The 25675-nt window shown below is 37.4% G+C and overlaps 1 non-coding gene and 1 pseudogene across 1 annotated transcript; both read left to right on the top strand.

Moving 5' to 3' along the window:
- Positions 1-7250: 7250 nt before the first annotated feature.
- Positions 7251-7322, top strand: TRNAD-GUC (transfer RNA aspartic acid (anticodon GUC)). The gene has a single exon. It is a non-coding gene; the product is annotated as a tRNA-Asp (tRNA).
- Positions 7323-24173: 16851 nt separating this feature from the next.
- Positions 24174-24269, top strand: LOC147504378 (small nucleolar RNA R71; annotated as a pseudogene).
- Positions 24270-25675: the final 1406 nt, after the last annotated feature.

Here is a 25675-nt window from a genome sequence, read left to right as displayed (position 1 = left end):
ATGCAATATGAAAAGCAATATGTTGAATGTCACTACGAAATATATGGAAATACTAATGTTCTTGAATCTAGATAAAGGATTAGAGGGGAATTGAATCCACCTCGAATCCAACTTGATAACCTAGCATAGGTTCTTGTATCTCGATTCTTACGTTCTTACGGCAAGAATTTCGAGTTCTAATCCCTAGTGTTCATGGCATTTCTACCAAATACTAACTAGTATGTGAGGTCGTCCACCCATTCTCATGGCGAATCACGACCTTCTAGAGTGGAATAGATTCTACAATTCTTCTACACTATACCACTAAGTTTTCATCAAAGCTTCATCAACCCCTCTAATGGAGGTTTTAGCCTCGAATCATCAACCCATCATTTCTCATTGAATTATAACTACACATCATATCAAAATTCTAACTTTACTAATCTAAATTAAACAATAATTGAAATCTAATTAATTAACTAAGAATGAAATAAGAACAAGAATTTAAACTAGATCTATAAATGCAAATGACAAAAATCGAAATTGAATAATAATAACTATTTTATTTATCTAATTAAATGACGAACAATCATTCAAGGAATTAAATAAAAACAAGATATGAAACTAATTAAATTTAACTAATTAAATCTAAAGAAAACTAGATCTAGAATTAATTAATGGAGGCTACTAATCTAATCTTTAATCTAGGTCTAACTATCTACTATTAACAAAGAGTGAAGCTTTGGTTTTTATACATTCATATCCAAAAATCGTGCATGGGCTTGGAGCCATGTTTTGGGCCAGAGAATCAGGCCCAAAACCCAATTCTTTCAGTCCAAAAAGGCCTCTTCAACTACAGTTGGCTTCAACAGCCTTTTCGTCCACTTCTGCTCCTCTTATTGGGTCAAGGCTTAGAACATTGGAAAGCACTTTCCGAGCCGGTCGTTTTGACATAAGGTAGGCCCCATTCCGAGGTCTGAGTCCAAAGATACGGCCTTCGGAAGTTCTACTGACTTGTGTGTTATTTATGCCCGGGTCGACTTTTCAGCTTTTGACCGGGCTTTAGAAAGGCTTTATCTTCTTGAATCTTGGCCTTTAATCACAAAACTCCTTAGTAACCGACCTTTGCTCCTTTATCTCGCTAAAGTGGCATATTTCTGCACATAATGGACTTTGAAGCCTAAAATGCATAAAAACACGTAATCAGTGTTAACTCTTAATTATTACTCACATAATTGGTCTAAAAGTATGATTATTAAGGGGTTAAAACTACAATTTTGGGCTCTTATCAAACCACCCCCAAACAGCATTTTGCTTGTCCTCAAGCAAAGATGAAAAATTCGTATTGTGGTTATCCATTAAACCCACCCACCCTTGTTTGATTCATACTGTGGTTATCCGTTTCAGCGTTGAAAAATTCCGCGAAAAATTACATTGAGCGCGACCGCGCCTATAAGGAGCGCACCTGCGCCCTATAGGCTGGAAACACGGCCTCTACCAGCCCTCATACCGAAAATGACCAGCGCTAACTTATCGGAACACGGAGCGACCATCGCCTATCTGGCGCAGCCAGCCCGGTGATTTTGCCGGATTTTCACAGGTTTGTTTCGAACTTCGATTTTTAAAGTTTTTCAGTGTTTTAACTTGTTATATACACTGAACACGCGTAAACAAGATGCTATTCATAAGCGAAGCAAGGACGCAATCAGGTATTCCTTTCTTCCACACCTCGCATCTCCAGTTAGAGGTTTCTACTAGTATATCAGAATTGTTTGGAGTGTTGCATGTTTAGTTAAGTTCGACTTAGTCTTGCATGAGATTAAGGTCTGGTCGAAGAAAAACAACTAACGTAATTACACGACAACGTCAACAAATAAGTCTATCTAGTTTCCCACCAACTACACCTCTAGCTACTATTTCACATACACCACCTGATATTATAGATGAAGAAAGAGAGACTCCTCTCTCTGACTTTTATAAAGCCTTGAGCGATAGCCCTAAATCTTGCATCGTTCTAGCAGACCCAGTGGGGGATTTCCGCATCCCCCCAAATATATTTAATTTGTTACCCGTTTTTCATGAAAAACCTTATCAGCACATGCGTAGGATTGAACAAGTCCTTACAACATTCCACCATCCTACGGTTGGTGCGGAACAAATTAAATTGAGGGTATTCCCTTTCACCTTAGTTGATAAAGGCGTCTTGGTTAACTGCCCAAAGCCTAATTCTTTGGACTCGTGGGCCAAACTTGTTCACCTGTTTATGGAACATTTTACCCACCCCTAAAGACGGATGAAATGCTTTCCAAGATTCACTTCTTTCGGCGAATCCTCATGAATCATTTTCGTGAGGCTTGGAATCGTTTCACCGATCTCTTTATAGAGTGTCCACACCATCACCTAGCAAAAGACACTTTAGTTCGTGCCTTTTTCAAAGGACTTCTACACCACCATAAAGAAGTCCTAGACATAATGAATGGGGTAGTTTCCTAAGTAAAGGAGCCTCGAAGCATATAAATTTTTGGAAGATCGACTAAAGCGCGTAATAATAATTGGGGTAGTGACGACGATTACTCCCTCCGCTAGTTCTTCTTCAACAGTTAAGGCTACCAAGATGTTTGAGGTTAAATCAGATCCCGAGCTTAAAACTCTAATTGAATCTCTCACAAAAAGGTAGAGGCCATTTCTGTAGAACAAAAGCCTATCCCCTGTCATGAATGTAAATTCAAATCCATGTAGTTTCATTGAGTCCCGAGCATCCGACTTCCATCGTCCTATAGCCTATGAACATTCTTGTTCCATTAATAGTGAACCTAACGCCCTTTGAGACAAAATCCCAACTTCGGTTGGAGAAATAACCAACAAGTCACACCTACAGGGTACAATAATCAATATGTTAGGCCAACGCACAGTTATAACCAAGCTCCACCACAACAAGGACAGGATCAGGGTAATTATAATAATTTAACAACCAAGCGCAACCTCGACAAAGCCAAGCACAAGGTTAATGTAGTTATAATAATTATAATGCTAATAGAGGTATCGTTCCGGTAAATAATAACTATCACAATCCGCCCATAAATAATCAACGCGAGATAGTTCCAGTCACACCACCCTTGACTACTACACCCACACAACCGGATCGTCTTGACACCTTCATACAAGTGAGCCAACAACTTTTTCAAACCATGGCTCAATCTAACCAACACATTCTACAATCCGTTAATAATTTAAACCAACAGTTAGCCCAAGAGAAAGCCAACCAAAAGGCGTGTTTCCAGGCCAAGCGATACCCAACCCTAGAACAGCAAACACAGCCTTTGAGGTAAACGGTAATACTAGTACGGAAACTACAACCGTAGGTGAGCTAAATGCCATCGCCACTCTCCGTTCTGGAAGAGTGGTTGATAACAAAGTAACTATGCCTATAGTTACCCCATCGATACTCTACACCGATATCGAACTAGATACCAAAATAGAAACTGAAGAACCTACCACCGTAGAGGGTACCCGGTTAAACCACGCCTAAGAAACAGAAAGCCAAGGTTACATACCAAGTCGAGCCATACGCTAAATATAGAAGCGAAACCACCGTTCCATCAGAAATTAGCCATGCTAACCGGGGATACTAACTTTGAGGAGATTAGGAACGCGTTTTCAAAAATCTAACGATAAACCTTCCTTTTCTCGAAGCTATAAAAAGCTACCTAACCACGCTAAAGTTTCTTAAGGAGTTGTGCACTACTAGGCGTAAGACCAACATACCTAAAGACGCTTTTCTAACCGAAGCGGTTTCCAATTTTATCTGAAAATAATGGAATTGTTAAGTACAAGGACCTTGGTCGCCCCTCTTTGTCTGATGCACCTTAGGAGATTCTCACCGACGACGACCCGCTTACTAGACACGGGGGCTAGTGTTAACTTACTCCCGTTTTATTTGTATAAACAAATAGGTCTAGAGGAGATGCAACCTACTAAAATGACATTGCAATAAGGCGACGGTCTATTAAGTATCCTAAGGGTGTGGTTGAAAACGTCTTTGGTTAAAGTTCAAAATTTTTACTACCCAACCCTTACCGTTATCCTCGACCGCGAAGTCACTAACGACTCTGTACCTATCATTTTAGGGCGTCCCTTCTTGGCTACTGCCAACGCGCTCATAAACTGCCGCGATGGTTCGATGTCCTTCTCCTTTGGCCATCTTTCTGTTGAGGTAAATGTTTTCAAAACGAGGACCGCGAGATCCGATTTATCTACAAATGACGAGGTTAGCATGATCGAGAGATTAGCTCAAGATTACTTCAAAAACATGTTTCCGGAGAAACAGATTAACAAATTCCTTTCCTTCGGAAATTCCGACTTTAACAATGACTCCCTGGTAGTAGACGAAATCGAAGAAGAATTCCTGCAACTTTTTTGCACCGCTTCTTTACCACTTCGCGAGTCCCCCCTTGCCAACAACCATTCATCCCTTGATGCTATGACGGAAGATGAATTTTCAATCTCTATCCCAGTGATCCTTTTGACCCACCTATTGAGGAATGTCTTGCATATATCAAGATTTATGATGATATGGACTTGAGAGCTCTAGCTGAGAATCATTCACCTTCCATCACTAATATTCCCCACCCTCCACCTTTTCAAAGGAACCTCGAGTTTGCACTCGATCCTTTAGTTTCTCCTGTGCTTCCTGATTTTTTAAATTCACCTAGTAAACAAATACTTCCCAAGGATAAACCACTTGACACCTTCATTTTCAGACTTGAGACAGTCCCTAACTACACCATGAATGAGTTTTTGCTAAACCCACATCCTCATTTTTTCCATGCTTTTTCTCTAAAACTTATCCCAATCCACCATATCTTCCACAACCATTTACTTTTCCACACTTATTCACTAGGACACCCTCTCGTTCAAAGATGAAACATAAGGTGCATGCTCGGTTATGTTATAGGTCTATCCGACTTCGCTTTCATTCCACTAGGCTGCGTCGTAGGAAATCTTGGTGCTTGATTGTGTTTGGATATGTTTTCTATGAAATTTATTTATGGAATGATCCACAACTATTTCGGTTGTTGATGTATGATAAACTTGCATATTCAAACTTATGTTTAGAAAAAGTCTCGAGTATCGACTATAAACGACTCAATTTTTGTGTTTGGTGCATTTCCTTTCATTTCCATATATTGGTGAATGCACCATTCAGGAAACCGGGCCCTCCCTATGGAATGTATGGTTGTAAGTACGGATCCTAAGTCCACGGTTCACATAATTCACGTTTTTCCACTCTTGCATGTTTTCTTGGTTTTTAGTCATGTTTCTCTATGGTGTGAATTATGTCTTTATCTTATTTATTGTTTTCCTTTATATTAAACCTAATTCATAAAAAGTAAAAAAGTTTAAAGCTATAAAAATAGTAATCTAGCAAGTCTCGAATCGACCTTAAAAGACCCAAGTTTTAAATACAATACCAACTTTAAGGAGTATAGGCCAAACAAAAATTTCAAACTTAAAAAGAGTTTTCCAATTTTGTTTGGGGGTGGCGTATTTTTGTATTCATTTCAAATCTTGTTGCCACCCTAAGCCTGTCATGTTTACTCCAAATTAGAGTTTGTGTTAGTTAGTGCGTAATGCTTTTAATTGTGCTTCATATTATCATATCATCTTTACAATATTTACATTCACAGTCTTGCCAATTTTTGCCACGTTTCTATGGTAAATTCTTTCCTTATCTCTTTACACTTTGAGGACAAAGCGTTGATTGTTTGGGGGTGGGATAGAAACATTTGCAAAAATTAGACACTTTTAGGATGTAAATTATGCACTTTTATTTATAAAATGTTAAAAATTATAAAAATTAGTTAGTTACATAATTTAATTGTGCTATTGAATTGTTTCATGAACCCCCTTCTCCCAAATTGTTTGGGGGTGGTATAGAAACACGGTGTAAATGTTAAGCACATATTAGGTTGTATATTACATTATTATTTGTCTTTAAAAATAAAAAATAAAAATAAAAAGTTTATGCTATACACTTAGGAATATTGGTATTGTTTCTTTCTCTATGCTCTTAATAATCTAGAAGTCTCACGTAGCTTTTACATTAGAATAGTTTTTAGAAACTTAGGTTAATATGTAGGTAATAATCTTTGCATCTATCTATAAATATATTACATGAGTATCTATGATTGTTTGGCAAGATAAGTTTAAAATCTAGGCTAGAGTACTTATTCTACAAATCCTGTGAGAATATAGCCTAAAGCCTTATATGAGTGAAACATTTGAGAAATGACACAAGGGAGAAGTATATTCGAATAGAAAATCACACGTCCACTTTGCTTGACCACTATACCATGTCCTAAGAGAGAATTTAGGCCTTTTTGGATCGATATAGCTAGAAATTCCGACCTAAGTATATTTTCAAAGCTAGTCGCCTAATCCCCAGCCTTTTCATTAGCCCTTTCATAAACCACAAATCCTTTTACCCTGTTACAAAACAAAACAAAACAAAAAAAAAAAAAAAAAAAAAACCTACCCAATTTAGAATAAGTCTGAGAATAGAATGAGGAAGAAAGAAGAAGAGAAAAACCTATGTAAACAAATATTAGTTAGTTGCTTCAGAAATAAAGAAAAGAAGTTTCCATCCAAAGAAAAGAAAATTTCAAATAGAAATAAAATAAAAACTCCAAAAAATAGAATAAAAGGAGTCAAAAGCCAAAGAAAAAAAATATGGCTAAGGATGGAAACAAAGTGTAGAAGCAAAAGTAAATAACAAGGTTTTCTCTAGTTACATAATATGAAGACTCTTTTATCTCAGACTTGTCCTTTTTGAATATCCATTTCCTTCCTTCTTAAACCATCTCCTAATCCCCGAAACACCTAATAAAGACTTCTAGCTCAATTAGGAATAGGTTAGTGTGATAGTAAGTGGTAGATGTGTTTGATCGACTCCAGCTTCCTTGTGTGTCATTGAGATTGTAAGGTAAAGTGTGCCCACTGCGCACTAGAGTAGCGAAACTTGAGTGGAAAAATTAGAGTGTTGTATCTTGACTATTATTGTGAGAACCTACTTAAGGACGCTATTCCAAGTTTCAGAAACGGACCTGCTATTGCATTTCATAGTAGTACTCATTGTATATATGTTTATTGTAGATGATTGCTTATTATGCATATATTAGCTTAGGTTTTTGACTTGGTTATTCTTGTTCATAGCTAGTGAGAGGTATAGTTAATTTAGAGCATGAATAAGGAAACAATAGTTTTATTTCTTAGTCGTTGTAGTATAGTGGTGAGTATTCCCGCCTGTCACGCGGGTGACCCGGGTTCGATCCCCGGCAGCGGCGCCATTTGATAAATGATAAAAATAATAGTCTACCTACGAAATGAACAATGAACTCAAAACGTAAGTAAACTAAAACTATTTATGATCCTATATGCTTATCAAAGATTTCTCTACTCTCAATCCTATGAGATATAGTGGAGTAGGAAGTTCGTTCCACTCCTAGTGCTCTAGCATAGAGTGTTTTCTGGTCTAATTAATCGGTCTTAAGTCTAATGAGAGCTTTACGAAGGGGAATTATACTACGATACAATATGAAAAGCAATATGTTGAATGTCACTACGAAATATATGGAAATACTAATGTTCTTGAATCTAGATAAAGGATTAGAGGGGAATTGAATCCACCTCGAATCCAACTTGATAACCTAGCATAGGTTCTTGTATCTCGATTCTTACGTTCTTACGGCAAGAATTTCGAGTTCTAATCCCTAGTGTTCATGGCATTTCTACCAAATACTAACTAGCATGTGAGGTCGTCCACCCATTCTCATGGCGAATCACGACCTTCTAGAGTGGAATAGATTCTACAATGCTTCTACACTATACCACTAAGTTTTCATCAAAGCTTCATCAACCCCTCTAATGGAGGTTTTAGCCTCGAATCATCAACCCATCATTTCCCATTGAATTATAACTACACATCATATCAAAATTCTAACTTTACTAATCTAAATTAAATAATAATTGAAATCTAATTAATTAACTAAGAATGAAATAAGAACAAGAATTTAAACTAGATCTATAAATGCAAATGACAAAAATCGAAATTGAATAATAATAACTATTTTATTTATCTAATTAAATGACGAACAATCATTCAAGGAATTAAATAAAAACAAGATATGAAACTAATTAAATTTAACTAATTAAATCTAAGGAAAACTAGATCTAGAATTAATTAATGGAGGCTACTAATCTAATCTTTAATCTAGGTCTAACTATCTACCATTAACAAAGAGTGAAGCTTTGGTTTTTATACATTCAGATCCAAAAATCGTGCATGGGCTTGGAGCCATGTTTTGGGCCAGAGAATCAGGCCCAAAACCCAATTCTTTCAGTCCAAAAAGGCCTTTTCAGCTGCAGTTGGCTTCAATAGACTTTTCATCCACTTCTGGTCTTCTGATTAGGTCAAGGCTTAGACCATTGGAAAGCTCTTTCCGAGCTGGTCGTTTTGACATACGGTAGGCCCCATTCCGAGGTCTAAGTCCAAAGATATAGCCTTCGGAAGTTCTGCTGACTTGTGTGTTATTTCTGCCCGCGTCGACTTTTCAGCTTTTGACCGGGCTTTAGAAAGGCTTTATCTTCTTGAATCTTGTCCTTTAATCACGGAACTCCTTAGTAACCGACCTTTGCTCCTTTATCTCGCTAAAGTGGCATATTTCTGCACATAATGGACTTTGAAGCCTGAAATGCATAAAAACACGTAATCAGTGTTAACTCTTAATTATTACTCACATAATTGGTCTAAAAGTATGATTATTAAGGGGTTAAAACTACAATTTTGGGCTCTTATCAATAGACCAAACTAAAAAGATAAAATCATTCAAGCAGACCCAATTTAATCACGTCCATCAGGACAAACATTTAGCACGAACAAAGAGAGTAGTAAACTACCAGATTCTAGTGGACGAACCACCTCCTCACTCCCCTCCCTCAGAAATACTATGGGTGAGATTCTTGGTGGCACACCATCTGGTGAAGTAGTAATCTTCCCTCTTGAAACGTGTATTTCCCAAAACCCAGTTTTGCACCCACTGTTAAATTCAAACAGGGCATAGTTTCTAATCTATACACATTGCATGCAAACTTTTCAAAAAATTTAATGTCACAAATGAATTTCTGCAGATTGTGCATCATTCTTGTTTGATCGCAACCGTCATGGAATTACAATGCAAATCCAGAACCTTGTTCTTGTTATGGTAGTCCGTATCATTGGGCGTCTCAATGCACATCATATACCGAGTTCAAGCCTCCTATGGAAAGCAAAAAGATGAGATAAGGCCTTGTACAAAAACATAATAGTTATAAGCTTCAAAAGAAAGAAAAGAGAGAAAAAGAAAGAAAATATACAAAAATTTAAATCTCTTAAAAGTTTAAAATCAAAAGGCGTCGATTTCAAAAGAAACAAAAGCAAAGTTAGAACTCATAAAATTCAAAATCCTATGGAGTCACAAAGCCAAAGGGTTAAAGAATTAATCACAATTTCGGAAGCAAAGAACAAAACGAGGTTCTTCTCTAGTTACAAATATCCTGAAGTCCCAATTTCTCATCTTATCAGAGTTTGTTTTCCCTTCCCTTTATTTCTAAACCACTATCTTAGCCCCGTAATTCCTAATAAAAGACCTCTAGCTCAACTAGGATTAGGATGGTGTGATAGTAAGTGGATATTGTGATCAATCGACCCCAGTTTCCTTAGATGTTATTCAAGTATGTGAGGAATATAACTGCCCTCTGCACTTGAGAAAACGAAACTTGAGTGAATCTATCAGAAAGTTGTGATTGCAACGCACCCCTGTGAGGACCCAACTTAAGGACGCTGTCCAAAAGTTTAGAAAACAACTCTGCTTTTGCATTTCACCTCTCATGTTTTGCTCGTTTATCTTTAGATGATTAAACTAATATATATATTCTTCTGAGTTCAAAGGAGCTTTTCTTTATTCCCCGCTATTGAGATGTATAAACCTCTGAGAATAAATAAGGAAACAAGACCCTTTGTACTAAATAGAGGAAGCTTGTGAGTACCTTCTCTGGAAAACTCTCACGAGGCTTAAGCTCATCCACTAGGGAAGTTCTTGTGGTTTAAGGCCTTGTTACATATGGTCAATGCAATTGCACTTTGCGAAATGAGACTAGTATAATAAATCACACATTTGAAATCTTTGTTTTTTTCTCTCTCATCTTTTGCTTGAGGACAAGCAAAATGCTATTTGGGGGTAGTTAATCAGTCCCCAAATATGCATTTTATTACCTTTACAATGCTTTAAATATGCCCTTCTTATGTTTAATGAACAGACAACTTATAGCTTTTGCTACCATTTGCAGGATACAGGCCATTTAAGACGCATATTCCTAATACGTGCATTTTGGTACAAAAATGATGGCTATTTAAGCTGTTTGGGAAGATTCTAACTTAGGAGCAATGATAAGAGCCCAAAACTGTAGTTTTAATCCCTTAACAATATTACTTTTAGACCAATTATGTGATGAATAAGTTAGAGTTAGTACTGTTATCGTGCTTTTGTGTATTTCAGGCATTGAAGTCAATTATGTGCAGAAATGCGTCCCTTTTGTGAGATAAAGGAGCAAAGGTTGGTTGCTAAGAAGTTCTATGATTAAAGGTCAAGATTCAAGGAGAAAAAACCTTTTTAAAGCCCAGTCAAAGCTGAAAAGTCAAAGTCAACGCGGGCATAAACAACGCATAAAAGTTAGAAGAACTTTCGAAAGCTGTATCTTTGGACTCATACCTCATAATTGAGCCTACCATATGTCAAAACTACCGGCTAGGAATGGGCTTTCTAATGGTCTAAGCCTTGACCCAATCAGAGGAGCAAAAGTGGACGAAAAGGTTGTTGAAGTCATTTCCAACTGAAAACCCCTTTGTGGACTGAAGTAATGAGGTTTTGGGCTCGATTTTCCGGCCCAAAACATGGCTCCCAAGCCCATGCATGAAATTGTGGATCTAGTCTTTTCTATATAAAGAGACTAAGACTTAGCTCTTAAGAACTTAGTTACTTAGTTAGATAATTGATAAAATTAGTTTTTACATTCCAATAATTAGTTTTAGAACAAAGAAATGAATTTTATTTAGAATCAAATTTAGTTTTATAATAAAGAATTAGTTTTTCATTTCAACTTAGTTTTATGATTCAATACTTAGTTTGCTTTAGTTTGTCTTAATTTCATAATTAGTTTAGTCATAAACTCAAGTTCTAAATTAGTTTTACTTCAATATTAATTCATTTCGAATCATTAGACTATTGTTCAATTAGATTTATAAAGTTTAATTACTATTCAATAATGACTTGTTCTTATTGTTCTTGTTTTAGAAATGATAGTATAATGATTCAAGGCTAAAACCTCCATTAGAAGGGTTTGAAGAAGCCTTGATGATGACTTGAGTTTTGATTACCATGGATATAGTTGTAATGTTCTATTATACTCTAAAAAGTAATTAGTTCATCGTGAGAATGGGTTTGATTACTTCACATGCTAGTTATTAGTTGGTAGAGATTACCATGAATAATTAGGGATTAGAAATACCCAACCTTTATGTGAAAACGTAAAGATTAGGATTACAACGTATTCTATGCCAGTTTATTAAGTCGAATCAAGGTGGAATCAAATTCCCCTAATTCATTCTCATATTGTCAATTTCGTATTGAATTGCCGTTGTTTGAGTTATAACATTTTGATTAGTTAATTCACCATCGTAGTTAAATTCAATTCCATTACTCTCACGACTTTGTTAGCTTACGCGAACTAGGAAACTTCTCATCTAAACGAACTAGGAGTGGAACGAATTCTCTACTCCAAACATATTACATTGATAACAAGAGTAGATAACTTTGATATATATTGAGCAACGAAAATAGGTTTAGTTTTACTTACAATTGAGTTTAAACACTTATTCATAGGTAAAACTATCATTTTACATTTTATCAAGTAACAGTGCCAGAAAGTCAAAGTCAAAAATCAAAGCCAAAAGTCGAGTCAACTGTCAAAGTCAAGGACTCAAGACTGAAAGCTACTGACCCCGGGACCTAAAGTCAAATTCAAGATTTCTAGTGTATGGGCTTAGGTCAAAAGCCCATGAGATTGTCTCTAGAAGGAAGGGTATAATTGTAAATGGTGTCCTATATAAACCAAAGTTGTAGAGAAAGGACTTTACCCTAGAGCTAATCTTTGGTCATTAGGAGTAGATTAAATGTTTTAATTAAATTGTTATTTACTTATTTTCCATTTTCATGTTCTTCAAGCTTTAGTGTTTTCAATGCAAGTGTTTAGTCTTTTCAATACAAGCTTTCATTCCATGTTTGATTCAACAACAAGTTAAAAGCTAGTTTTCATCCCTCTACAAGTCAACCAATATTTTAAGATTGAGAGTAATTCCAAATAGCCATAAGAAAGTAGGAGAGAAGAGTTACAAAGTTTAGTGTTTCATCAATCAAAACCATCCTCTAAACAAAGAATCTAAAATGATCAACATAACCCTTCCCACCACAACCAAATACTCCACTTCACTACCAAAATCTACCAAAGAAACCTAGTTCTAAAACCCACTAGTGTCCAATCAGATAAACCCTCCCACTACGTCTTGCGCAGTAAATCCCCCAACACACATAACTGAAGCCACAGTCTAACTGGATTGGGTTCAATAAAGAGCCGAAACGAAAGTTGCCTAAGATTACCTATTATGATTTGTTTTTCAAAAATTAGCGTTTAGAATCACGACTTTTGAGTATGAGTATCTTAAAACATCTTTCCATAGTTTTCAAAACCTGAGGATATAAAAATGAAAATTATGCGCCCCGGAGTAACCAAAATGATACCGGATCAACGTATAATGTTATCTTCTTGTCAAACCCTCTATATGGTTAGAGATACATTTTGATTGAGAAAAACAATTATTCTAAATACAAGCACACACACACACACACACACACACACACACACATTTCATATGTGCCCCGTTTAGATAGTTCTTTACATACTTTACATTTCACACTTTTTATTTCTTCAATCGTTAGTGTAATAATAATCATGCATGCATGTTAAATTTTATGTATTACATATGTTTTCAAAAAATAAAATAAAATAAAATAACCCAAAAATTTCATAGTAGAATAATTATCCCTAATACAATAAACCATGTATTTCTCGTTCTATATCAAACAACCCAATATCCCAAACTTATTTGGGGTTCGCGTATTTTTATCATGAAGAACATAATACGGGTGTATAATCATTTTTTCTCATTTTTCTATGGTAATCTCTTTCCTTATCTCTTCATACTTTGAGGACAAAACATATTTCTATTTGGTGGTGGTATAGTAATATTTTGCAAAAACTAAACATTTTCTATAGGTTATATAATAGTATATTTTTTCCTTTCTAAAATTTTTTTTTGGAAAAAGATCAAAAAATATTTTTCTGTTTAGTATTAAAAGGTCTTATTTCCTTTTCTATGATAAATAAAAAGTTTAGAAGTCTCATTATATCAATTGAGTAAGGATTCGTTCTTCAAACTTAGACTAATATACGTACAATAGTTTCTGCATCTTTTCATGAATGGCATGTATCAGCATTTGTTCGTATATAGCAATGAGTTTCCGAGACCAAGGTTAAAACAATTAAGTTTCATATCCTGTGAGAATCTAGCCAAAGCCACATCTGAATGATTATTGAGTGATGACACAAAGGTTGTCAGATAGAAAAATAACACGTCCACTTGCTTGATCACCACGTCATATCCTAAGCGAGAATTTAGGCCTTTTTTGAGATCGATATAGCCAAATAAACGTTAAAACCTCAAAAAGATAGTTTTTCTTCTAGTTACCCCTTTTGAGCCTTCACCATTTTCTAAAAGCGTTTTTATTCTTTGCCATAAATTCCTAACCCATTACAACACACAATAAAAAGCTTACCCAGCTGATGAGTTGAGATTTGGATGGATATCGAAAAAAAAAGAGAAGAGGAGACCTTGTACAATAACAATACAGTTAGTTGCTTCGAAAAGAAAAGAAAAATGAAAGAAAAGAAAGAGCCATCAAAAACCAATACTCCAAAAAAATCAAAGGAGACGATATTGATAAAAGTAAAATAAATAGTTTTACCTACGAAATAAAGCGATGAAACTCTAAACGTAAGTAAAACTAAACACTTCTTATGGGTCTATGTTATCAAAAGATTTCTACTCTCAAGTCTATGAGATATAGTGGAGTAGAGTGATTCGTTCCACTCTTAGTCCTTCCGCATGCTATGTTCTCAAGTGTAAGTACTCTAAACTTAAAGTCTAATGAGAGATTTACGAAAAAGGCAACTAGACTACGATGCAACTACCCACGAAATGCAACTAGTCGACGATGGGAATAACTAAGGGAATGCTACGTTGATTCTATGATAAGGAGTTAGAGGGGGATTGATTCCACCTTAACTCGACTTAATCCTATTAACGACGAAGTCGTCAGTAATCCGAATTGAACGCTTTGCCAGAACAATTGGTTCTTCCTAATCCCTAATTACACATGGCATTCCTACCAATTCATAACTAGCATGTGAACGATTAAACCCATTCTCATGGTGAACTAATCGTTTCTAGAGTGGAAATGAAATTACGACGATTCTACGATATTCGGAATCAAGCTTTCATCAAGGCTTCTCAACCCCCTCTAATGGAGGTTTAGCCGAGAATCATTACGCAATCATTTCCGATTACATTTAAACTAAACATGATATAAAGAATTGAAATTTACTTAATTAAACAATAATGAAATCTAATTTAATGACTCAATTGAAATAAAGACAGGAATTGAAATTAGATCTAGGAATGGAAATGACAAAATCGAAATTGATAAAAAAATACTACTTTATTGATCTAATCAAAATGAAGAACAAGATTCAAAGGTTTAATCTAATCCAATAATTGAAATGGAACTAAACTTAATTAATCTACATGAAAAACTAGATCTAGAATTCATTAATGGAGGCTAACTAATCTAAATCTAATCTAGGTCTAACTATCTACCATTAACTATCTACTAAGCTTTTGTTTTTATACATTCAGATCCAAAAATCATGCATGGGCTTGGAGCCATGTTTTGGGCGAGAATCGGGGCCCAAAAACCAATCTTCGATCCAAAAGGCCTCTTCAGCTGCAGTTGGCTTCAACAGAATTTTTGTCCACTTCTGCTCCTCTGATTGAATCAAGGCTTAGACCATTGGAAAGCTCTTTCCGAGCCAGTCATTTTGACATAAGGTAGGCCCCATTCCGAGATCTGAGTCCAAAGATATGGCCTTCGGACGTTCTACTGACTTTGTGTGATGTTTCTGCCCGCGTCGACTTTTCAGGTTTTGACCGGGCTTTTGGAAAGGCTTTGTCTTCTAGAAACTTGGCCTTTAATCACGGATCTCTTTAGTAACCGACCTTTGCTCCTTTATCTCGCTAAAGTGGCACATTTCTGCACATAATGGACTTTGAAGCCTGAAATGCATAAAAACACGTAATCAGTGTTAACTCTTAATTATTACTCACATAATTGGTCTAAAAGTTTGATTAAAAGGGTTAAAACTACAGTTTGGGCTCTTATCAAACCACCCCAAACAGCATTTTGCTTGTCCTCAAGCAAAGATGAGAAATTAACATAAGTGACCAAAAATGGAGTTCTATCTACTTCTCGTTTCGCCGAGTGCAATTGTATTGACCATATGCAACAAGGCCTTAAACCACTAGGAATTCCCTATTGGGCCGAGTTATAGCCTCGTGAGAGTTTTCCGATGAAGGTACTCACAAACTTCATCTATACTACAACGACTAAGAAATAAAACTATTGTTTCCTTATTCATGCTCCAAACTATCTATACATCTCACTAGCTATGAACAAGAATAACCAAGTAAAAAACCTAAGCTAATATATGCATAATAATCAATCATCTATAATAAACATATATATCTGATGAGTAATATTATGAAATGTCTAGCGAGTCCGTTTTCGAAACTTCGGAATAAGCGTCATTAATTAGGTTCTCACAATAATAGTCAAGATACAACACTCGATTTTTCCACTCAAGTTTAGCTACTCTAGTCTTGTGGGGGCACACTTTACCTTACAATCTCAATGACAACAAGGAAGCCGGAGTCGATCAAACACATCTGCCACTTACTATCACACTAGCATATTCCTAATTTAGCTAGAGGTCTTTATTAGGTGTTGCGGGGATTAGGAGATGGTTTAAGAAGGAAGGAAATGGATATTCAAAAAGGACAAGTCTGAGATAATAGAGTCTTCATATTATGTAACTAGAGAAAACCTTGTTATTTACTTTTGCTTCTACACTTTGTTTCCATCCTTAGCCATATTTATTCTTTTTCTTGACTTCTTTTTTTTTCTTTGCCTTTTTTACTCCCTTTTATTCTATTTTTGGAGTTTTTATTTTATTTCTATTTTTATTTTTCTTTTCCTTGGATGGAAACTTCTTTTCTTTATTTTCTGAAGCAATTAACTAACTTTTGTTTACCGCGGGTTTTTCTCTTCTTCTTTCTTCCTCATTCTATTCTCGGACTTATTCTAAATTGGGTAGGTTGATATATATATATATATATATATATTTATATATTTATATTTATATATATATATATATATATATTATTTTTTTTTTTTTGTGGAAGGCTAAAAGGAAAGTGGTTTATGGAAGGCTAAAAAGAAAGGCTCGGAGGGCTAACTAGCGGAAAATACTTCATAGGTTTGAATTTCTGGCTATATCGATCCAAAGAGGGCCTAAATTCTCGCTTAGGATATGGTTTAGTGATCAAGCAAGTGGACGTGTGATATCTCTATCCGTTTTACTTCTCCCTTGTGTCATTTCTCAAATGTTTATTTCATATAAGGCTTTAGGCTATATTCTCCACAGATTTGTAGAATAAGTACTCTAGCCTAGATTTGAAAACTTACTTGCTAACAATCATAGATACTCATGTAATATATTTATAGATAGATAGCAAAGATTATTACCTATATATTAACCTAAATTTCTAACAATTATTACGATGCAAAAGCTAGGTGAGACTTCTAGATTGTTAAGAGCATGGAGAAAGAAAACAATACCAATATTCTTAAGTGTATAGCATAACTTATTTATTTATATTTTTGAATTTTTTAAAATTTTAACTAGAAAACAAATGCATATTATATCTATCTAATCCTAACAGATGCCTTACTTACACGTGTTTCTATGCCCCCCCCAACAAAAAGCATGCTTTGTCCTCAAAGCATTTAAATAAAGAGGGTAGGAAAAATACCATTGAAGCGCGTGAAATTTAGGAACATCTGTAAAACAAGGTTAGAACGTACTAATATAGGAAATAAAAGCCCATTACAACTCTATACGAGTTCTACCCATTATGGGGTTAACAAAAATGAAATTGCTTGGGACATAAGCAGACACTAACTAGAATGAAAACTTATCTTATCCCCCCGCATTACTCATCATCTTACTCATCCTCTTCTTCCATAAAGAAGTGAGGTTCCTTCGCGTCCTGCCATGCCATGATAATTTGCCAGGCTTCCCGCCATTTATCATCTATTATTGCTAACCTATTAAGAGCCACTTGGTCTGACGGGGTGTAGGGTGCAACTAGATGAGGTTGTATCCTCCACCCTTGCCAAGTCATTGCACGGAAAGATCGAATAATACTATTGGTGGGTCGTATAGTGTCGACCGTAATCCAATCCGTGAAGCGTGTACAAAAAACAGGAAAGAAACATAGCATAATACGAGAAACTAGAACGGGCATAAGAAGGTACTTATGCCTCATGCTATGGGATCGAGCTAAACTAGACATCAAGGTTCGGAGAAGGTCGTGACACATACGTCCCGTGGCTAAAGCAAGGAAGACGCTGCAAGTGGCATCATTCATTCAAGAAAAAGCCATTCCCTAAAATGTTTAGCATGATCCAAAACATAACAGTTCCTATGTTCATGGACCCGGGCTACCAAAGGCGGCGTTATATTCCCCTTGGTCCTCAATACGGAAAATGCCCGCCATACGACTCATGCAAAAACTTCGTAAGTGTAGACATACATATTATCGACCCAATAGCACCATGGGTCTTGTATTTCAGCGGGCATAGCAAGTCCAAGAACAAATGCTAGCAAGAACACGGTAATTTCCATTGGTTCATTATCAATGTTGATGGAGAACACTTGTTCTCCATCCGGTCTTTCAAAGAAAATGCAGTTATCGTAAAAATAAGATGCTAGTGTTGGGGAATAAAGTGCATCCGTCTTACCATAAAAGCGGCTCCCACCCACGAAAGTGATAAACCCAAAACCAAGCACCATAAGTAGTGCTTTGGAACAAATCTTCGAAAGACTGTTCGGTATCAATGTTGGAGATGTCATCTCAAAATTATGCTTTGGAATAGCTGCGAATGATCCGGATACTACTGGCGTGAAAAAAACTGGAAATTTCCTGGTCCACGAAGTCGTAAGCCCTTCTGAAGAAATCGAAATTTCCAGTGTTTGGCGCGGGTCGCTCGGCTTTAAGCGCGCGCCTCGACAAAAACTCAGAAAAAATATCAGAGCGCAAGTCTCTCAGAAGCGAAAGTCTTTCGGAGTTGCGTAAACTTCGGAAAATGAGCGAAGCGAAGCGAGGGAATCGCGGGAAAGGAAAGGTGAGTGATGGAGTTTAGGTGTAGTGTGAGTTGTGAGGATAGATTGTATCAAGTTTATATAGGTTTAAAGTTGCTAAAATGGATTGGGAAGTTGCCAAAACTAATTACGGCGGTTTAGAAAATCCTAAAATTTCCAAACCCGAAAACGGAAACAACTCATATCCTTGATTCTAATTCAAACCCAGTATCTTTTAGGTTGATTTTATGATAGAATGTACCTATTTAATCTAGATTTCATCCTACAATGATACTCAATCATAGATATGCCTAAACGGCCAAATTTTCACCTTGACTCCGCAATAAATTCTAACACGAGGGTTATAAAAATAATGCTTGAATTGATAAAACCACCCCCAAACAAGTTGGGAAGGTGGGATCAATATGAAACAACCACGCATACTGAAAATAACCCCTTATATTAAAATTTTCATTCGGAGTATATTACACTACAAAATTCAAATTACGGAAATAAACTTGCATTAAAATAAATAACAATAATAAAATTACAAATAAAACATAAAACATCAAACTATACTATCCCTAGCTACTCCGGAACTGGTGGCGGAGGGAACATGCTCCGGAGACTGCTCCTGAGCACCTGAAGAGCTAGCACCATTAGCCCTTCGGGCGATGGCGCTCAGGCTCGGATGGTGTGTCCTCGGAAGGAGAGTCCCCGTGAGGTGGGAATCGAGTCGACATCTCGTCCGAATCGGCGCCGAGCTTCTAGCTCGGCTCATCCCTTCCCCTCCTCTCCTCTCTCTGGTATGCGGAGCTCATAGTTGTGATGCATTGTTGCTGTCGAGTCGAAGGTCTTCACAGATAGTGTTAAGCTTAACGCGATGCCTCTCGATGGATCACAGCCATGCGTTACGCATCATCCGGCCCCCTCTCCAAGGCATCCGCGTCAAAACAGGTCAAGTCCTCCTCATCCTCGGAGGCATCCTGATGTCCCCCAGCCTCCTCGGCATTCTCAGCTCCTCCATCCTCTTCTTCTTCTTCTCTATCCTCAGCCAATCTCCAAACCCGTTGGACACACTCCTTATAGATGCGAGGGTTACGGTGGAGAGTGATGTATGTCCGATCAGTCGCCTGAGCTGCTCTCAACTTGAGCATGATCTTTGTTATCAACATAGGGAGAGGGGCAACAGACCTCCCTACTCCCCTAATCATGCTCAGTAAAAACTCTAAGATGCAGAAGTCATACTTCCGCTCACGGAGTATCCATAAGATATGGAGGCGTTCGAGGCCAATGTCGTGACCTTCCCTTCCCCGGATGTTCCGACCAATCCATCCGAATCAGCCAGGTTGGTTGGTCCTAAGGAAGCTTGTCGGACCGCAATCGCGATCTTGCATTGTAGTCCCCTCAATAAACTGTCTCGTGCATCAATGGCTCTACCCCATTATCTTTGGGACTCCTGCAGGGGTGACATCGAGATGGATTCTAGGTGGAATGCCTAGAATCTCAGCCAACAACCCAATCGTCACTTCCTTCCGCCTCTTCGCTACAACAACAAAAATCCTAGTCCTTTCCAACTCCCTCGTATCATAGAACCGTCGGACTAAGTCCTCGTGGTAATAGGCTTCAGCCGAGTACCACAAGCTATTCCAGTCTCGGCTGATCATCTCGTCACCGTAAAACGGCGCGAAGTGGTCGGCGGTAAAAGCTTGCTCTGGCAAAATTCGACGTTGTTGAGCCATTGGAAGTTTGAATACGGTTTGGGGTTTGTAGGAGGTGTAGGAGTAATGAGGAAAGACCTCACTGATCAACAATGATGGTGGTGGCGGTGTGGTGGCGCGGCAACGCCAATATTTGAATTTTTTGGTGGTTTTTGGTGATGGAAATCGGTAGTGGTGGTGGTCGGTGGTGTTTGGAATCGATTTGGGTTGGGATTTAATTTGGGGCGTGGGTAAATTTTTAGTTTTCTTTTTATTTTGGTTTTGTTTTTTTTAGGTTTTGGAGCTTGGCGTTAATGGCGGATGGAGAAGAAGATCGCGAAGTCTTTGCTAAAGGTAAAGGGTCTTGGTCGCTTGTCGGTGGTTAGCGGGTTGGGCCCAAGCCCAAAATCGAAATTTGTGATTTTTTTTTATTTTTCGCGAAACTTCAAATCAAAATTGCCGCTTCGTTACCGGTCCAATTTTTGCGAATGAGATATGGAAATGATCAGGAGAGAATTTCCAATCCAATGATCTAAAAAACACTCCATTCCGACCGTGGATGACATATAAGATAGTGGAAAACACCTCATAGTGCGTGCATGACGTACGTTATGCGAACAATTGAACTCTAAATTCATGGATTATGTCGACCCGAATCGTAATACTATAAAACAGCCTAAGCAACTCTAATGGGACATAAATATTTAGTACGGAAACACGAACACCCCACCCCCAAACAAATTTTTTACAACGAAGCTTAGAAAATTTGTTTTTAGCGATGGGTCTTTTAAAGTCGATTCGAGACTTCCTAGGTTACTATGCTTATTCTTTAATATATATATATATAAATATATATATATATATATATATATATATATATATATATATATATTTAGTTTTAATTTTAAAAAAAAAATAAACAAGAAGGACATAATTCACCCCATAGAGAAACAAGACTCAAAAATCTGAGAAAACATGCAAGAGTGGAAAACGTGAATTATGTTTAAATGTGGACTTAGGTTCCGGTACTTACAGCCACACACTCTATAGAGAGGGCCCGGTTACCTTAATGGTGCACTCACCAATATATGGAAATGAAAGGAAATGCACCAACCACAAAAGTTGAGTCGTTTATAGTCGGATACTTTCGAGACTTTATCTAGGCGTATGTATGAACATGCAGTTTATCATATATCAACAACCGAAATAATTGTGGATCATTCCATAAATAAATATCACAGAAAACATATCCAAACACAATCAAGCACCAAGATTTCCTATGACTCAACCTAGTGAAATGAAAGCGAAGTCGGATAACCTTATTATGTAAGCTATCATGCACCTTATTTTTCATTTTTGAATGAGTGGGTGTTCTAGTAAATAAGGGTGGAAAAGTGAATGGTTGTGGAGAATATGGTGGATATGGATAAGTTGCAGAAAGACAGCCTGTAAACAATGAGGATGTGGTTTTAGCACAAAACTCATTCATTGTGTGTGTAGGGACTGTTTCAAGTCTGAAAATGAAGGTGTCAAATGGTTTATCCTTCTGAAGTATTTGTTTACTAGGTGGATTTAAAAAATTATGGAGCACAGGAGAAACAAAAGGATCGAGTGCAAACTCGAGATTCCTTTGAAAGGGTGGAAGGAGGGGAATCGAGGTGGATGTTGTGCAAAGTAGTTCTTGATAGGGTGATTCATCACCTTCTCGAAGAAACTCATCGAATTGCTCATCTAGATTGGTCATATCCTCGTTACTATGATAGTCCTCTATATCTTTGAGAAAGTCATCTATCTCCTCCTCATCCGTAATATGTGTATCGACTAGTGTAGGGATGGAAATATTGGAGTCTGATCTTCCAAAGGAAAGAAATTTGGGCATATGATTATCAGGGAACGTGTTGTTGAAATAATCTCGAGCAACGCTCTCGATCATGCTAACCTCTCCATCCATAGACGAATCGGGTAACTGTGTCTTTGTTTTAAAAACATTGACTTCAACAGAAAGATGGCCAAAAGACATGGACATTGAACCATCAGCGGCAATTAATGAGCGCGTTGGCGGTTGCGAGAAAAAAGCCCTAAGATGATCGGGACCCGAGTCGTTAACGACTTATTATGAGGATGACAAAATCAGCCGGATAGTAAAAATCCTGAATTTTGACGAGAACATTTTTCGGCGACACCCTTAGGATACTTAATAGACCGATCGGCTAATTGCAACGTCATTCTAGTGGGTTGCATCTCGTCTAGACCTATTTGTTTATACAAATAAAAAGCGGGAGTAAGTTTACACTAGCCCCCAAGTCTAATAGCGGTCGTCAGTATAGGAATCTCCTAAGGTGCATTGTATGCGATAGAACGACCGGTGTCCTTGTACTTAACAATTCCATTATGTTCGGATAGAGTTGGGAATTGTTACGTTAAAAGGCGTCTTTTGGTATATTGGTCTTCGCCTAGTAGTACCGCAATTCCTTAAGAAACTTAGCATGGTGTGGTAGCTTTTTATAGCTTCGAGGAAGGGAAGGTGTATAGTTAGATTCTTAAAACATCCCTAATCTCCTCGTAATTTGTATCCCTACTTAACATGGCTAATTTTTGTGGAAACGGTGGTTTCGTCTATATTTAGCAATGGTATTACACGGGTGTTTAACCGTGGCTTCTGTTTCTTAGGTTTTGTTGTAACTGGAATCCTCTACCTCGTCGTAGGCTCTTGGTTTCTATTTGGGTATCTAGTAATATAGCGGTGTAGGGGACTCTTGGTGGGGTAACTATAGGCATAGTTACTTTGTTATCAACCACTCTGCCCGAGCGGAGAGTGGTGATGGCCTTTAGCTCACCTACATTTTCATATTCACTACTAGTATTATCGGTTACCTCAAAGGCTGTATTTGTTGTTTTAGGATTAGGTATTTTTTGTTACACGGAAACACACCTTTGGGTTGGGCTTTATCTTGAGCCAACTGTTTGGTTAAATTATTAACGGATTGTAGAAGCTTTGTTGGTTAGATTGAGCCATGGTTTGGAAAAAGTTTTGGCTCACTTGTATGAAGGTGTCAAGACGATCCGGTTGTGTGGGTGTAGTAGTCACGGGTGGTGTGGATGGAACTATTTCCGTGAATTATTTATGGGTGGATTTTGGTAGTTATTATTTACCTAACGATACCTCTATTAGCATTATAATTATTATAACTACTTTGACCTTGTGCTTGACCTTGTCGAGGTTGCACTTGGTTGTTATAATTATTAAAATTCCCCGACCACATCCTTGTCGTAGTGGGGCTTGGTTAAAGGCGTCGCGTGGAGCCTAACATATTGGTTATTGTACCGCGAGGTGTGACATTTTGGTTATTTCTCCAACCAAAGTTGGGATTTTGTCTCCAAGGGCGTTAGGTTCACTATTAATGGAACAAGCCTGTTCATAGGCTATAGGACAGTGGGAGTCGGGATGCTCAGGGCTCCAACATAAACTACATGGATTTGAATTTACATTCATGATGGGGATTGGCTTTTGTTGTACAGAAATGGCGTCTACCTTTTTTGTGAGGGATTCAATTAGAGTTTTAAGCTCAGGATCTGATTTAACCTCAAACATCTTTGTAGCCTTAATCGTTGAAGAAGAACTAGCGGCTGGGAGTAATCGTCACTACCCCCCAAATGTTATTTAAGCTTAGTTTGGTCCTCTAAAAATTTATAAGCCTCCGAAGCTCCTTTGCTTAAGAAACTACCCCCATTCATTATGTCAAGGACTTCTTTATGGTGGTGTAGAAGTCCTTTGAAAAAGGCCGCGAACTAACGTGTCTTTAATTTAAGTTATGATGTGGACACTCTATAAGGAGATCGGTGAAACGATTCCAAGCCTCTGAAAATGTTTCATGAGGATTTTGTCGAAAAAGAAATGAATCTTGGAAAGCATCTCATCCGTCTTTAGGGGTGGGTAAAAATGTTCCATAAACACTGAACAAGTTTAGCCCACGAGTCCACGAAATTAGGCGTTTGGGCGTTAACCAAGGCCTTTATCGGCTAAGGTGAAAGGGAATACCCTTAATTTAATTTGTTCCGTACCAACCGTAGGATGGTGGAATATTGTTAGGACTTGTTCAATCCTCTGCGCGTGTCTTTGATAAGGTTTTCATGGTCTAATCCATGAAAAGCGGGTAACAAATTAAGAATATTTGGGGGATTCGAAATCCCCGGTCTGCTAGAAACGATGCAAGATTTGGGGCTATCGCTCAAGGCTTTGTAGAAGTCGAGAGAGAGGAGTCTCTCTTTCTTCCGCCATTATATCGGTGGTGTATGTGAAATAGTAGCTAGAGGTGTAGTGTGTGGTATACTAGATAGACTTGATTGTTGATGTTGTTGTGTATTTACGTTCGGTGTTTTTCTTGGCCGGACCTTAACACCTCATACAAGGCTAAGACCAACTTAGCTAAACACGTCAACACTCCAAACAATTACGATATACTAGTATAAACCTCTAACGGGAGATCGCGAGGTGTGGAAGAAAGGAATACCGATTCGTCCTTGCTTTTACTTATGAATAGCGTCTTGTTTACGCTTGTTCAGGTGTATATAGCGAGTTAGAACACTGAAAAATATGAAAGATCAAAGTTCGAATCAAAACTGTCGAAATCCGAAAAATTTTGTTAAGAGGCGGGCTGGGTCGAGCATAGAGTATGCGGATCGCTCGGTGTATTTTAGAATTCCAGAGTTTAAGGCGGGTCATTTCGAGGTCCAGATGAGTTAGAATGGTCGGCTCAAGGAAGCATAGCCGGGTGTAATTTTACCCGAAATTTTTCAACTCTGAAATGGACAACCACAGTATGAATCAAACAAGGGTGGGTGGGTGAAATGGGACTTTTAAGAACAGTACTAATCACTACGAAAACAATACGAAAGTGAAACTAAGATGGCAGCGGCGCCATTTGATAAAAGTAAAATAAATAGTTTTACCTACTAAATAAAGTGATGAAACTCTAAACGTAAGTAAAACTAAACTAATCTTGTGATGCTCATATTTATCAAAGTTTCCTACTCTCAATTCTATCGAGATAGAGTGGAGTAACAAATTTGTTCCACTCCTAGTGCTCTAGCATGGATTGTTTTCTAGTCTAATTAGCCGGTCTTAAGTCAATGAGCTTTACGAAGGTGATATACTACGATACTTACAGAATTTGATTACTTTTAATTACGAAGGTGACCCGGGTTTGATCCCCGGCAGTGGCGCCATTTGATAAAAGTAAAATAAATAGTTTTACCTACGAAATAAAGCGATGAAACTCTAAACGTAAGTAAAACTAAACGCTTCTTAT

This window comes from Coptis chinensis, chromosome 4 (genome assembly GCF_015680905.1).
Source record: "Coptis chinensis isolate HL-2020 chromosome 4, ASM1568090v1, whole genome shotgun sequence".
NCBI lineage: Eukaryota > Viridiplantae > Streptophyta > Magnoliopsida > Ranunculales > Ranunculaceae > Coptis > Coptis chinensis.
This window is presented reverse-complemented; position numbering and strand designations above follow the sequence as displayed.